This window comes from Aulonocara sp. 'chitande type north' Nkhata Bay, linkage group LG4 (genome assembly GCF_057382095.1).
Source record: "Aulonocara sp. 'chitande type north' Nkhata Bay isolate Kocher_YH1m ecotype deep benthic linkage group LG4, A_spYH_male_GT1.1, whole genome shotgun sequence".
Lineage (NCBI taxonomy): Eukaryota > Metazoa > Chordata > Actinopteri > Cichliformes > Cichlidae > Aulonocara > Aulonocara sp. 'chitande type north' Nkhata Bay.
Window position 1 is genome coordinate 26,528,693 of NC_141347.1, and position 15,282 is coordinate 26,543,974.

At 40.6% G+C, this 15,282-nt stretch overlaps 1 protein-coding gene across 2 annotated transcripts in view; it reads right to left on the bottom strand.

Moving 5' to 3' along the window:
* Nucleotides 1-13,347, bottom strand: part of adgrl1a (adhesion G protein-coupled receptor L1a) — a 101,123-nt gene extending 87,776 nt beyond the window's left edge. For both annotated transcript variants that reach the window (XM_086289479.1, XM_086289478.1), the window contains exon 1: nt 12,671-13,347. The gene's annotated coding sequence lies outside the window, so the exon portion shown is untranslated. The remainder of the gene's footprint in view (nt 1-12,670) is intronic.
* Between the last annotated feature and the right edge of the window lie 1,935 nt (nt 13,348-15,282).

Below are 15,282 nucleotides of genomic sequence, written 5' to 3' on the forward strand. Positions count from 1 at the left end.
GCCATATCAACACACATCTCTCGCTCTCTAAATATATATATTAGAGGCGATCGTGGCTCAAGAGTTGGGAGTTCGCCTTGTAATCGGAAGATTGCCAGTTCGAGCCCTGGCTTGGACAGTCTCGGTTGTTGTGTCCTTGGGCACCCATTGCCCATTCACCCGTTGCCTACTGGTGGTGGTCAGAGGGCCCGGTGGTGCCAGTATTCGGCAGCCTGGCCTCTGTCAGTGTGCCTGAGGGTGGCTGTGGCTACAATGTAGCTTACCATTAGGGGTGGGTTTTGATAATCGATTTATCGATTAAAATCGATTATCGTGATATCGATTCATTAAAATCCTGAATCGATTTTTTAATATAAATTTATTTTGCCCAAACACCAGAATCTCAGGTTAAACCTCACAAAATTTCAACAACCACCAAACAGCTAAAACAGTAAATGAGAGCAGGAACACGGATTCTGCACAAAGACGTAAGCACTGACTAAAAAGCGCGGACCCGCCGACAGATCTGAATCAGTGAGATGTCGCCTTTCTCACCCGACGGCACGGGCACGGTCGGGGCTGAAAGCCGACAGCTCGCTGATTCTGATGTTTCGGCGGCCCACGCTTTGTGTTTACACCCTTTTGCGCTGATTCTAAAGCTGCAGGTTTTATATCTCTCCAAACAATATTGACCGAACCAACAGCAAAAGAAGATCCAAACTACGCTTCACATAAACATTGTCATGAATTCCCTCTGACTTTTGCTGTTTTGCTTCCACCATGATAAAATCACACTTCATGCACAGCTCTCTCTCTCTCTCTCTCTCTCTCGCTCTCTCTGTATACTTCAAGAACAGTTTCCCATCTAAAAATCTGTTTTCTGCATTATTCGCTTGCTTGTTACGCACAATTCTACTGTTGTTTACAGCGCTGTCGGCCGCTGTTTGTTTTTCTTTTACTTACTTCCGAAAAGAAAACCTAATTTCTGCCGTTCAATAGGCTTCTGAACTAATTTGAACTTTTTAAAATTATGCAAAATGCAAAACGCTTAGCCGTGTCTCTAATAAAACCTCTGTAACTTCAGAGGTAATGTTCATATGTTGATTAATGGTTTTCTTTTGTTTTTGATGTACTGCAGAATATTTTTTATAAAATCCCAGGCCAGGAAAATCAATTTCATGTTTTTCTGTGTTTTATCTTCAGCTACTTTGACACAAAGGCATCTGCTGTGATGCTTACACCTTTGATAAAGTCTGTCGAGTGTCAGCTTCCTTTTTATAGATACAAATAAATGTAAATGTACTGATCTGAATTATAATATTTCTGACTGTCTGAGGAAAAGTTTCCCAGATTCAAATTGAATTGAATCAAATTGAATCAAATCGTGGATCGAATCGATTTGGGACCTTGTGAATCGGAATCGAATCGATTCTAGAAATCAGTGACGATACCCAGCCCTACTTCCATCACCAGTGTGTGAATGTGTGTGTGAATGGGTGGATGACTGAATGTGTAAAGCGCTTTGGGGTCCTTAGGGACTAGTAAAGCGCTATACAAATACAGGCCATTTTACCATTTACCATATATATATATATATCTACACTGCTTACACACACTACTGTAACACAGTGCCCTTCCTTTACTCTCCTCCTCGCTCTACCTGATCTCACCCTGCATCAACTTACATTCCCTCACATGAAAGCTTTACACCATGCAACGCCACTACAAAGGTCCACCTCTCCCTATGTGGCTCTTTTCCTTCACTTTGATTTTCTGTCCATCAAGGGGGCGTGGATTAGTGCTCTCTTGTTTATCTCCTCGTCAGTTTTATCTATCTATCACTAAGCCATCCACTGTGTGGCAGCGGCCCCAGCACTGCATTAATCCCCTATCAGCCAGCCAGCCATCCATCACCCTGCTGTCTATCACGTCAGATCCATCATCCGCCCATCTGTCTCACACTGCCCATGCTCGGAGATGATCTCCTCGGAGAGCCCCACCAGCAAGTCACAGAGGGCGGAGGGGACAGTGGGGCAGAAGGAAATTAGAGGGAAATGCAAAAAGAGAGTCAAGATTATAAACTGCTGTTCTTTCTCTCTCCCTCCCTCAGCCCATATCCTGCTGAAAGCTTTCACAACATGCTTATTAGATGTTGTGTTTTCTTCCTTTTAATTTGCCTCTTTTCCTCGCCTGCTAATTCTACCCAATGGGAGAGATGGCAGTGGTGGGAGAGACGTCTGCTAGGACGAGGGTCGTAAATCCCATAAAACCCAGCTAAAGTGAGAAACACTAGCCCCTCCTTTTCTAGCATGTTGGAGCAAGGAAGGGATATTGTCTAAAGCCTCCGGCTTTAAAACAGCTCAATATCTGGGTTCATCAGGGGTCATTTGTATTTCCATCCATATCTGCTTGAATCAAAAGGTGAGTTAGGGGGGCACATGAGCAGGAGAGAAGGTGAGTGTAGGGCAAACGTTAGTACACTCGCAAAAGGAAGCAGAATTCACAAAGGTGCATGAAGCGCAGGATGAAGGGGCAAGAGAGTGCAAACAGGCACATATTAGGAGAACCAGTGAGCACACAGACATTTAGGTCTGTAAACTGCAAATGGTAGGTGAGCAAACAGGTATGTATGTGGGCTGAAGCAGCATAATAATTTAGACTAGTCGACAAACAGTCTGTGTCTGTGAGGGCAGAGCAAATTATGTAGAGGGTAACAAAAAGAGCAGAGAAAAATAGGCTAATGTAGATGCTTTCAGACTTATTACAGAGGGAAAAAAGTGAAAGTCTAAAATGTAGTCTAAGAGCTCAAAAGAGACCCTAAGTACTAGATCTGTGGGAAGCAGTTTGTTTAAATACAAACCATAACCTGTTTACTATGTGCAACCACCTCAAGGTGATTGCACGATTATGGTTTGCAGTAACTCGATTTGCTCGGTAGACGATGTTCGCATGATGCGTTTGATGCAAAGCAGCCAAGCAAAACATGTTTTTTGCACCACAAGGAAAATGTTCAAGTCTGTTTTGCTGTGATGATCAGTTTACAGAGCCCTGTAACACAGGCTTTGTTACTTTACTTTGAAACACAAAAAGACACTTCTCTGTCACCCAGAAACGTGTTGTGCTTTTTCAGCTGACTGTCTACCTCCAGCCGTACCTTGGTGTTGTACATAAACCCACTGCTTTGCATGGAAACAAGGAATAGTGAAGTAAAGCAAAAGATTGATTTTGAGGTCAGTCACCTAAGTCAGCCATTCTTCAACTGTGGCTCCAATTTAGCTAAGATAATCCAGTTAGCATGACTACATGACTGCTGCAATAATTTGGTTATGATCACGTTATTAGCATTCATGTAACCTCTTCAGGTTAGGTGTAGAGGTATTTTACATTGATTCTGGTGTTTGCTTTTATTTTTTTAATTTCAGCCATCAGAAATCTCTACAGTATAATTATTACATGACTCTTTGTGAGAAACACCAACAATAGAAAACATAATGGAATCTTCTTATAAAATGAATAAAAATGCCCTCCCATCACGCCCACCTTATTTGTCCCTAAGCCTCTTTAATACAGTGTATTTTAGTCATACACCTTATTAAATATACAGTGTAATATGCACAGCAGAAATGTCAGTGGAATACAGAATGCTGCATTCGTCTGAACTTGAATGGTAATTATGACCTAAGCAGTGGTCCATGTCATATGAGTGAATAAATACATCGAGTAAGAGTTTACAGTGCATGGTTCACTGTATCCCCCGTTAATAAATTAGCACTTTCTCCTACAATCGACAATAGCTATAGATCTCCGATCGCATGTAGCGTCTTATACCTTCATGTATTTTAGTGCTACTGTAGACTGATGCCCAGCCCCAGAAATGCATCATTGATCATTTCTCAGTACAGTTAAATGGTTTTTTATCCTTGCAGGATCCATTCTAGGATCACATCTGGGACTGCAAAATGTCTTGTGAGCACACAAGATGCTCCATAAACACAGGAAACCAATTGACAGCTGAGATATCTGTGTAACAGCAAAGCTGATGATTACAGCAGACATAGAATGGGAGAAAATAGATGTGCAAAGCTTCTACTTTTATCCATAATGAGCCTAAACAAACATCTCCAAACAACTGCTTCTTCCATGGGGCAGCAGAATCAGATGAGACAGCTGTCAGAAAGCATCCATATCCATCCTGAGTTAGCTCTAATTAGAACTGTTCTCCTTCTTCTGGCCCTCTTTGACAGATACTGCTCAATCACCACACCGGTGCTGAGCACTGCTCCAGCTAGGCCAGTGCAATTAAATTGAATTTTATTTTCATTTACGATTTTGGCTTCTGTCCATAGTGAGGCATGATAATTCAATTCAATTCAATTCAATTCAATTTTATTTATATAGCGCCACATCACAACAAAAGTCGCCTCAAGGCGATAATTGAGATAACAAGACGCTTTTGTTTGGCGTCATAAAAATCTAGTGCACCCCTTTCATTTACAGTGGTGCAATTCCATTCACACCGGACTGTGGCAGGTTAAAATTACCACCAGCTCAGTTAAAGGAAAGAGAAGTCTCGGTTTACAGGATAGGTAAAATGCATTACGTTATGCATTTTACGTCATGTTATGTAATCTCGACCACAACAGTGTCTGAAATATTAATGATCATGATTTTACTTCAGCCCTACGATATATTATCTGCAATGACAGAGCACAGTACTAATACAGGGACACCTCACATGTGGCACAGTCCCCATATATGCATATACTGTACTGCGCAGTGTGTGTATGCATTAATACTAATCGCACAAGAGCCGAGTCTTGATGTGATGAGTCATTAGACACAATTCAGTGGCAGCATGCTTTTGCAGAAAAGTTATACCTTCCGAACATTGCTACAGAGAGAAAGACACACACAGATACATGTATAAACAGCTGCACAGCCAACACACACCTAAATTATTTCGTAAACACTGAATTAATCAGCTCTTAGACAAATGGCTGAATAAATACTGTAGATAACCAAATCAATATTATACACTCAATTCATTTGAGTTCACAGAGATGTCAAATTCCGCATAGTTCCATAGCACACTGATTAAACAGGCACCACATTAATTCAGTAAATCAATAAAACCAATCCGTCAAATAAATCAAGTCGCATGGCCGACTGCAGCCAATTGGAGGGCAAGGGCACATTAGAATTCCCTTGCTCTAACTGCATATCTGTGTCAAGCAGGCAGAACACTGATTTACTGTGTGGATTCCACAATTTGTTGAATGAAAATGATTAATCCATGAAACAATAACCAGGGTGCCAAGAAGGCACATGGTAATTCTATAATGATCAAAGACTCAATTAAATCCATTCCCATTCTGTTTCCTAAATGCCTCTGCAGCTGCAGAAAGCATGTGTGCGTTTGTGTCTTTGGTGATCAGTTTATGTTGTGTTATGTGTGTCTTTTCTGTATCAACTTGGGGATGTGAGCTGATCAGGGGGCAAGCTGTGCTTTAGCGAAGTCCTATTGTGGTCAGGTGACGTACGGCTCGTGATCATACACTAAAAGCACTACAGGAGGACAAGCGGTGTGAACGTAATTGTTACTAGATTAAAAGTACAATCATATTCGGACAGACAGACTAGCTACTCTATTCAATTACAGACATGTCCTTCACCATCCACAGTGTAACCTCTTGCGGTCCCCATCTTCAGATTTTCATTTTTCATAAAAACGTTTGACTTTCTTTTGTCCCCGTTTCAGACAAAGGTAACAAAGCACTCGATAACTAAAAATTGCTGCACAGCAGTGTAGTTTTTAGAAACAACGACAAAAAAAGAAAAAAAAGAAAGAACCCTCCATATAACCACAGAGGGTTTGCTGAGCATGCATGGTCATTTTTAGCAGCATCTTACCTCACATTGATTCTGTTAATACCACACCTGGGTGCTAGTTGTTGACTGTTTCAGTGGAAAAAACAAAGCTTTATCCACTCAGAGGCATGAGCATTGCAGCCTCAATACTATCTTTGCAATGCAAAGAGGAAACTGTACTTGTGCCTCTATAGCTGATCAGCATAGAAATATCTTGGATTTTGCAGTTCATTCCCATCACTCTCATCAACCCCATGTACATGCATCTCAGGTGTTTCTGAAAGCATGCTGATAGACCCGGCTTATGTTACCTGCCTTCTACCACAACAGACAGAAAAGTACCTTGCTCGCTAATGAACATGATGAAGCAATTAGCTGCTAGAAAGAGAGTAAATTTCACGAGGTGGCCAGAAATATATCAAATAATTATTCCCGTTATGCATCTACCAGCTGTGTAAATAAGCAGGTGTTTGTTAACTTGTTCACCGTAACAACTGATACTCAATCACTGTTTACAGATGCTAATTTAAGCAAAGCATGTGAAAACTGAGACTTGTGTAGTTGCTCTTTAGTGCCATCAGCTAATTGTTGGGAATTTAAACAATTGCCTGGACACAAACTCACTTTTACCTCAAGACGATTCCTACAGGACTGTGCCGCGTTCTGTCCAGATAAGTTTGGCATGTTCGCTGCACAAGTACAAAAGGGAACATTATAACAACAATATTGTACTAGGCCGATTAAAAACACACACACACACACCCAGAGCGGCAAAAAGGTTAATAAGCTGTTGCACTCATTCACTTTTGCATACAGTGTCAGGGAGGTGAATCTATGATACCACAAGTGTGGGTAGTACTTTGGTTTGTGTCCATATGTGCAGAGGAGCAGAGGGCATGAGGATTGGAGAGGCGCAGCACAGGCTAGTCTCAGGTGAGGCATGCATAGTCCCAACATAATTATAATCCTTAATTAATCCACCTCGGATGCTCTCTCTCTCTCCCTCTCTCTCTCTCTCTCTCTCACTCACTCATCTACCTCTCTCTTGAAGTCCATTGCTCTAGGTGTTTATGGACTTTTTCCATCACGGTGCACTTCCCCCCTCTCCGTCTTATCTGGCATCATGTAAAATGCTCTGGGTGTTTTTGCAGCTGTTTATGTATATACGTGCCCTTTCATACCTTTCTCAAGGAGCTCCATCTCTTCTCCCATTCCCCTCCTCCCCTACCTCATTTCTTTTTTTCTCAATCTGCTTTCCTCCAGCTCCCATCTTGGCAGACAGGAAAACAAGCAGCTTCTCTCAGTCCCATGTTGTTTCTTGGTGTTCTCAGTACTCACAGCACGGAACACAGAGACATACAGACACAAACATGCTCACACCAGTCCAACACCATATACTCCAATGGGAGTGCTGCTGACACAAATACAAACCCACTAGGGCCGTCCCTCTGTGGAATGACTCAGGTGTGTCTCGCATGAACACAGCTTGCAAGGATCCTGTTTATAAACATGTCTCTCCTAATTCTAGTGCCCAACAGAATGCCGGTATAGCAAAGACAACACCGAGTAACTCCTGCAGTCATTGACTGCGAGAGGTCGGTGGCAGAAAGCGAGAAAGGAAGAGGATTGTGCAAACGGAGAAATAATAAAGGAACAATGAAGTTCCATTGAAGATGAAGGGTCTGGACATGGCACTAAGCAGAAGGTAATGAGGATAAAGGTGTCAGTATTGACGCAGGTAGAATGAGAGCACCAGGTGTGAGGAGGAGTGACGACTACTTCTGCCATTACCACTCAGTCTCTCGCTCTGTCCATTTTGGCCAAGCCAATTAGAGGGGCTCATCCACCACTCCGCTCTGCACCCTCCATCAAGCTATCAGAAAACATAAGGATTGATTGGACAAGCTATTAGGTCAATTGATCCCTGTTTCCTTTCATCTGTGTGCTCCTCCTTTTTCAGATGGATAGCTTAGATGTGGAAACCTACTCCAATTACCTAAAGTTTCACCTTTTGTCTAGTCAAAGTTTCTCCCATATGCTCCTTTTGGGTATTTAGTTTTAGGTGAAAATTTGCATTTAGAATTTTATAAATATTTGGGTTTACTTGCACATATTTGCATTTATAGAGCTTTCTGTGACCGCATCCACGGTTCGCAGAAGGACTGAAGTTGATCTCAATGGCACCATTGCCATTATACACCTTTGGCAAGAGCTGCCACAACTTACTTTCCAAAATGCCAGACAACCCACAGGGCAAAATTATACTGATTTGTGATCATTATTTTCAAGTACCTTTAAAATTATATCCTGCCACAGGGCTTTGAAAACCTGTAAAACGCATGTTCATAAATGAAAACTGGAAAACAAATTGATTTGATACCTGGGATTTAAAGTTTTCCATTAATTTTTTTTTAGAAGCAAAGGTGACTGGACAGCTCAAGTAGTTTGGGTATATGTTTGCCTACCTATCTAAACTCTGAATATCCAATAAAGGCAGAAAATTACATAAAATAAAAAGAGCAACTGTAATATGGTCACTGAAACTCCAGCGACACATTTGTTTTAAACAGAGATCCCATTTTCTCTGACAAATCAGTGTAAAACTGAATGAATTGCTGGTGAGGCTGATTGGTCACATTGAATGAGCATCACTGAGTCTTTCCCCTGCTGTACACCCAGTCGTCTCTCAGTCGATAGACACAACCCAAATACACCAGACACTCAATCCAATGTGTTGCTACATGGACCAATCCAGCTAATTTAACACCCACTCCATTTATGAAAAAGAGTCCTCATCGATTTTTTTCTGTTCGTGTGCTCTTATTGCTCCTGTTCATTTTCGCCACGCCGGCGCCTACACGTGCTCAAGGCTGGCAGCAAGTGAATTGAATTAGTGTGTGGTGGGGTTCCTGTAAGATTGGCTCCTCAAAACCCACACCTCCAGACTTTCTCCAGATGTAGCAGAGACGCCAGAGCCGATAACCAACAGGCTGCAGCACAGCTGCGTGACTACATCACCGATAACTCCACAGCACAAAGCCCGGTAGCCTCACAAAGGACATTCAATGCCCATCACTTCTGCACCTCATTGCCACAGCAAAGAAAGGCACTGTTTCTTGGCCGTTATATATATCCCTGGCCAGTGCAACCTCCACTCTTCACCCCTTCTATTTTCCTTTCCCGTCTCCCTCTTTTTGCTGCTTTATATCCAATCCATTATTGCATGTTTATCCTCCAAAAATGTAATCTAGCATTTAAGGGGAAAACAGCCAAATGGGCTTAGAAAACATAATATGGTATTTTTGATTGCAATAATTAGTCCAACAAAAGCTGTTAAAAACCATTTCCAGTGTATTTTGTCAGCAGTGGTAAAACACTGAAACACAATAACTGTCATAATCATAATGGTTTTCCTGTCAGGACAAGTCTTATCAGGCTAGTGACAACCCCAGAACTGCCACTGCCAGGTAAACACTGCTAACTACAAAGTCAAGGAGCGAGGAAAAGCTACCTGGCACTACACAATAAAGAGCTTCTGGGTCAGTCCAGAGAAAAACTGCCCAACAGACACGCAGAATTTGGACATAACAAAAAGGGTAATAAAAGAATACTCCTGCCCATTCACAAGGGGCGCACAGGTACCCAGGCAGCATCCCGTGAGACAATAATAACGGGCATGGATCCCATCACTGCCACAACCCTCACTGGTTACCTCCACCCTAATAAGATTGAACAGGCTGAAGAGCGCTTCTTAATCTCATACTGTAACGATGCTATATCACTCATCTGAATGCTTTTTGTGTGCTATGCAGAAATCAGATTAAGAAAAAAATGTTTGTTAGCCATGTATTACAATGGAAAATAATCTTCAGATTTATGATAAATCTATATATATTGACCACGCACATATCCGAAAATAAATTTTTTCAATGGCCTGCTGTACGTGCAAGGATTTTACTAATCCAATATCATATCTGGGAACCTTCCATCATCAAAAGACAATTCTGAGATTAAGTTTATCATTTGAATATACTGCAACGCCATAGTAGAGTTCCTCTGTTCTGTACTGGAATAAATATTTGCCTTTAATTCCCTCCTGGAGATTGAAATAGCTTATAGTGGCATTATGTGTGCACAGTAAAGTGTGTGTTGTTAAGTGGGCATGTTAGAACACCATCACCACATATGCAACAATTTGAATTAATTAAAATTATTCACTTTGTAATGAAAAGAGAAATGGCTACATGCGTTATCGTGTGCACTTGTAGCTAAATAATTTTTGTGTTTGCCGCACAATGTTATGAAATTCTGTGTCTTGACTTGACTGACGGATGGCTTTAATTAACAGATTTTCATAGCAAACGGCTCCCTTCTATTCTTTAGTGATTATTCATTTATTTTTTATTTTAATAACATGTGTAATTGCCCACTGAGAACCCAACATTTAAAACAATTTGATCGCAAAACAGAAAATTGAATTGAATTGCGTATTTATCTGTATTATACGTGCATTTTGAATTATGTTATTTGCTACCCCAGAGGGCATTAAAACTGTAGAATAATGTACTGCTATACTGTTACTACAAGCCACATTCAGTTTCATTTCATACCATCTTATGTGTGAAAAAGATGTCACTGGCTTTCACAGGTTAAGGATAAATCTCCATGCAGTGTCAAAATCAACAATCCAGCTTTTTGGCATGTAACATTCAATATGTATTGCTTCTAGTAATTAACAATCGTGACAAGAGCTTCTTTTTTTTTTTAAATCAAGTATTACAGTGACAGAACAGGTGTCAGCATTTTTTTGTAAATCCAGTCAATGTTATTTTTCTAATGTGTCTAATGTGTGAAACAGAATTATGCTGAACTGTCCTGAAATAACACAGGTTATTTTGTAAAAATCATCAATTCTTTTTCCTTTCCGCTAATTTTCTATCAACAAAGTTATTTAGTCAGTCTTGTCAAAGAGCTGTAGGGATCTAAACAGCAGAAAGCAAAATGAAAAGAATTTAAAAAATCTGAAGGTGTAGTCGCTTTGGGAACTTAGCACTGTTAATCCCATTTATAAAAAAGATCAAGTGTACGTGTCTGTGCATGTGTGCAGGCGCTCGCACACGTGCACAGACATACATGCTATAAACGAAAACATGAGTATGTGCATTTCTCATGTTCATATAGACTCAATGACTACACTTTAAACCTAAATGGATAGAAGAATTTAAAAAAATCAACCAGGTTCTGTATACAGTGTCTTCTTCACAGCCGATGTTTTAAATAAAATAAAACGATGATCAAATCCTGACCACAACATTTCAAAGTCTCGAAAAACTCAAGTAAATCTAATTCTGATAAGTGACTTATTAAATGTGTGACAATCATTAATGCCATGCTAATATATGACTATTATTCAACCATTGAAAGCCGGGAATAATTTTTCTGATGGTGATGTGACACACAGACAAGGGGGAAATAAATCCTTCTGTCTTCCCGAGGAGTGTGTTTGGCAGTAAACCAATTCCAAGTCTGGCTTCTTGAATGCCCAGATAACGCAATCAGACAGTTGCAATATTGCTGTTTTACCACCTGAAGAATTTAAATTTCATTCAGCCCCTTCAGAATAGTAGACATGCCAATTTTTTCCCTAAGAATTGGCAGGGCAAACACAATGCACCCCAGTGAAATGAGGGAAAGAATGAGGGAAAGGATTACAAACTGAAAATAACTGTTTTCAGGGGCTTTCTTGTTTGCCTCCTCAGGTTCAATTTTATCATAATAACACACAAAGACAAAAGGTTTGATTTCATCTATCAGAGCTGCAATACAGTCGGCTGATGCCTTTTTATTAGAGATTTTATTATTAAATTGGGAATTAGCTCAGCGTAGTAACATTATAATGGGGTTATCATGATTTGAACCCCTAAATATTAAGGGGGTCACATTTGATTAAATTTGGATGTATGACAGTATGCTTCCTGGCTTGGTTTGTAGTGAGGTGATATTAAGACAATAACATAATAACATATTCTGTTGCCATTTTGTGCACAAGCTATTATTAGAATGTCAGATGGGCTAAATTTAACAGAACTTCTCACATAGTTTGGGAGACCCAGAAACACTCAAGGACTCCCCAACAGCTAGCCTATAGTTAATGATTTGACAAGGTAGGATTAATGATGTAGTCTTGGACAGGGGGTTGGACAGAGTAGTTCACACTGAGGCTGTACACTTGCTCTGATGCATTCCTCTAATAATCAATTGGTTACTTCATTTCCTTCTCTAATTGAAGGAACTTGCGGAGCAAAACCTGAACAGAGTGATTACAAAAATCACTTCTGTCACAAATATCCCAGAACATCTTGTTTTTTTTCTTGTCTAAAAAGAGTCGTGATTTGCCTCGATTTCCCAATGTCAACTGAAAACACTTCACAGCTTCTTCGCTTTTATAGGACATGCACACTGTCACTTTCAGGCTCGCAGACCCTAAGTATTAATTAAAATTGCCAAAATCTGTTACTGTCCAGGCCACGGTGCAACGCACAGGCCCACAGACGAGAGTTATACTCGCAGATGCGACTAATTTAGAACATCCAGCACGCATTTTAAATATGAGGCGACTGCTGTTGACGCACCGTAAACATGAACTTCGCTACCTGTCAAAACATAAAATATTACATAAATAAATCGTATTACCACGTCTGAACACCTCACGCAGGCTCACAGAAGAAGCCAGGTTGCTGCGCATTACATGCTATTACTGTCGCACTCGTATCACATGTATTTAGAGCACGTGTAAAATAAAAAAGCTGGACATCGATCCTACCTTGTTTCCTCCAATCTCCTTCTCCTTGTTTTCTCAGTGTGTCTCATTCATTCTCGTTTCTCTCCTCACTTGCCTCCTTCTCCTTTTCTTCCCCTCTGGTTATCACTCGTTTTTTCTCCTCTCTGGTGCCGTCTTCGTGCGGATGCATAAGAATTAAAAATTAATAGCCTGCTATCTTAAAGACGGGAGACAGGGGGGGGGAAATCCACCCGACTAAAAAATATGATAAAGCCAATGGAGGGAAAATCCTCACGGACAAAACAGATTCTCACGAAAATGCGCCCGTGTGGGCATCAAAATAAATAACGGCGACGACACCATCCTGGTAGAAAAATAATATTAGAGCATGCGGAACACTTTAACGATGAAGGTGACGGAAATGTTAAACTATAGTTGATTAGTAAGAAAAATTAAGTTGTAATTCTGTTGTCCGTCCGCCGCTGGCTTGGTGGTGAGCATTTGAGCAAATGTGTCACCGTCGCAAAACGTCTGCGTAATACAGACCAGACTCTTGCATGCCTGATGTGTTTCTGTTACACGCTTCCCCCCCCCGAACTGTCGACTCCTTGACTTCGTGCAGCTCTACAGTGTAAAAATCATCCGTTGGAATTAGGACAGTCTACACAAGTCACATGCGGTTATCTCGTGCGTCTTGACGCACAGAACGGATCACTCTAGTTTCCCTCTTTGTCGACAGGCAGCGCGCACTCTCATCAGGACCGTCCACACGGCATTTTCAACCTCTGCAGTTCTGCATCAGGCCAATTACAACCTAGCGCATTCGTCACTGGCTTTCACATACAGTTTGGTACCTTGAAGACAGTTTCATGACAGTTTTATAAACAAGCCTTAGTCGACCTAAGTTAGGGAAATTTAGTCTATACCACGTCTGCCCGCCCACTAATGAAACGGCTTTTTTTGTATAACATTAGCACCTTTTCTTTTCTTTTTTTTTTCCAGATGCCTAACCCACGTGGTTTCCCAAGGTGGATTGTAGGAACCGCCAGAGGTCCTCTAAATGGTCATCTGTAATTGCCCTGCAAATTAGGTGTAGCTTAATTGCACACAGTGTAAGCAAATCGTCTTGAAGTACCTGCAAGAAAAAAAGGACACTGACTATTTGATTCCTACATTAACTTTGCTCAGAACCACCTTCCACCTTTCTCTGATATATATTTCACTATACAAACGGTTCCAAAAATGCTGTGACTGTTTTGTCTTATGCCAGCATGTTTAAAAGACGCTGGGGCAAGGTCATCAAAGACCTGGTTGTATAATGACTGAAAAATTCTAAAAAAAAAAGCCTAGTGGAACATTAAGTGATTAATTAGTTTAATTAGCAATAGGTCACAAACATAAGTGGGTATAAAAGGAATATATAAGAGAGGCTGAGTCTTTCACAGGCAAAGGTTATAGCGGTGCACCGCTCTGTGAAAAAGCTAAAGAGATAATAGATCAGTAATTTGAAAATAAGAAAAAAACTGAAACTTAAAAAACTGAAAATGACATGATCAACAGTAACATAAATCTCTGTACCGGAGGGCATTCACAGTGGGTCTGCATTCACAACAGAGCTTATTCTAAAGCAGAGCTCACTCTATGGGCTCAGTAACACTTTCCTCAAACCTCTGGCAGTGAACAGAGTGTAACTACATCCACAAATACAAGCAAGATCCAGAATCGCTGCTGCCTTCTCGGTGCCAGAGCTCATTAAAGACTGAGGAAAAGCAGAAAACTGCTGTGGAATGACTGATCAAAATTGGAAACTGGCTTTGGACATTATGAATGCTGCATTTGCCTGGTTAAAGAGGAGAGAAGCCATCCATCTTGTTATCAGAGTACAGTTTAGCAGTCAGTGTTGTGATGGCATGGGTGTGCATTAGTGCACATGGCACGGGGAACTTGTAAATCTGTAAAGGCCCCGTGACTGTTGATTGATATATACTGATTTTGGTAGAACATGCAACTACTCAGGTGACTTCCTTATTTCATTCAAGTCAATGCCAAGCCAGATCCTGCACGTATGCCGGTAGCTTTCCACCCAATGACCCTTTCATCCAATTATAACACCTGGCATATTATGACACAAAAAATATGACAAAGAAGACTGTTGAACTGTTGCAGCAGCTGACATTTTGCTTGTAAAACTACAAGTAACACAACTACTGCAATTTGCTTCCTCAGTACAAACACTTACAGAGTTCTCTTAAACGAATCAGAATCAGAATCAGAATCAGAATACTTTATTGATCCCTGGGGGAAATTATTTTTTGTTACAGTGCTCCATTTTAAACCAACATTAAGACAAGACAGACAATACGCTAACTAAGAATAGTACAATATATACATATATATACATACATACATACATACATACATGAAGACGATGATCATCACAATGGTAAATACATCTCTTTCCCAACTTTTGGAGAAAAGAACTGGGATGGATGTTGCTGCATCAGACATAAAATTGGTCTATTTTTTTACCCAAACCCAAAAAATTCTCAGTTTTCACATTTAATTTGATATGTTGCCTTTGTCTTCTATACGGAAATAATATGCAAATCACTGTAAACTGATTTGTGCATCATTTTAAACTGCATGCATCTGTA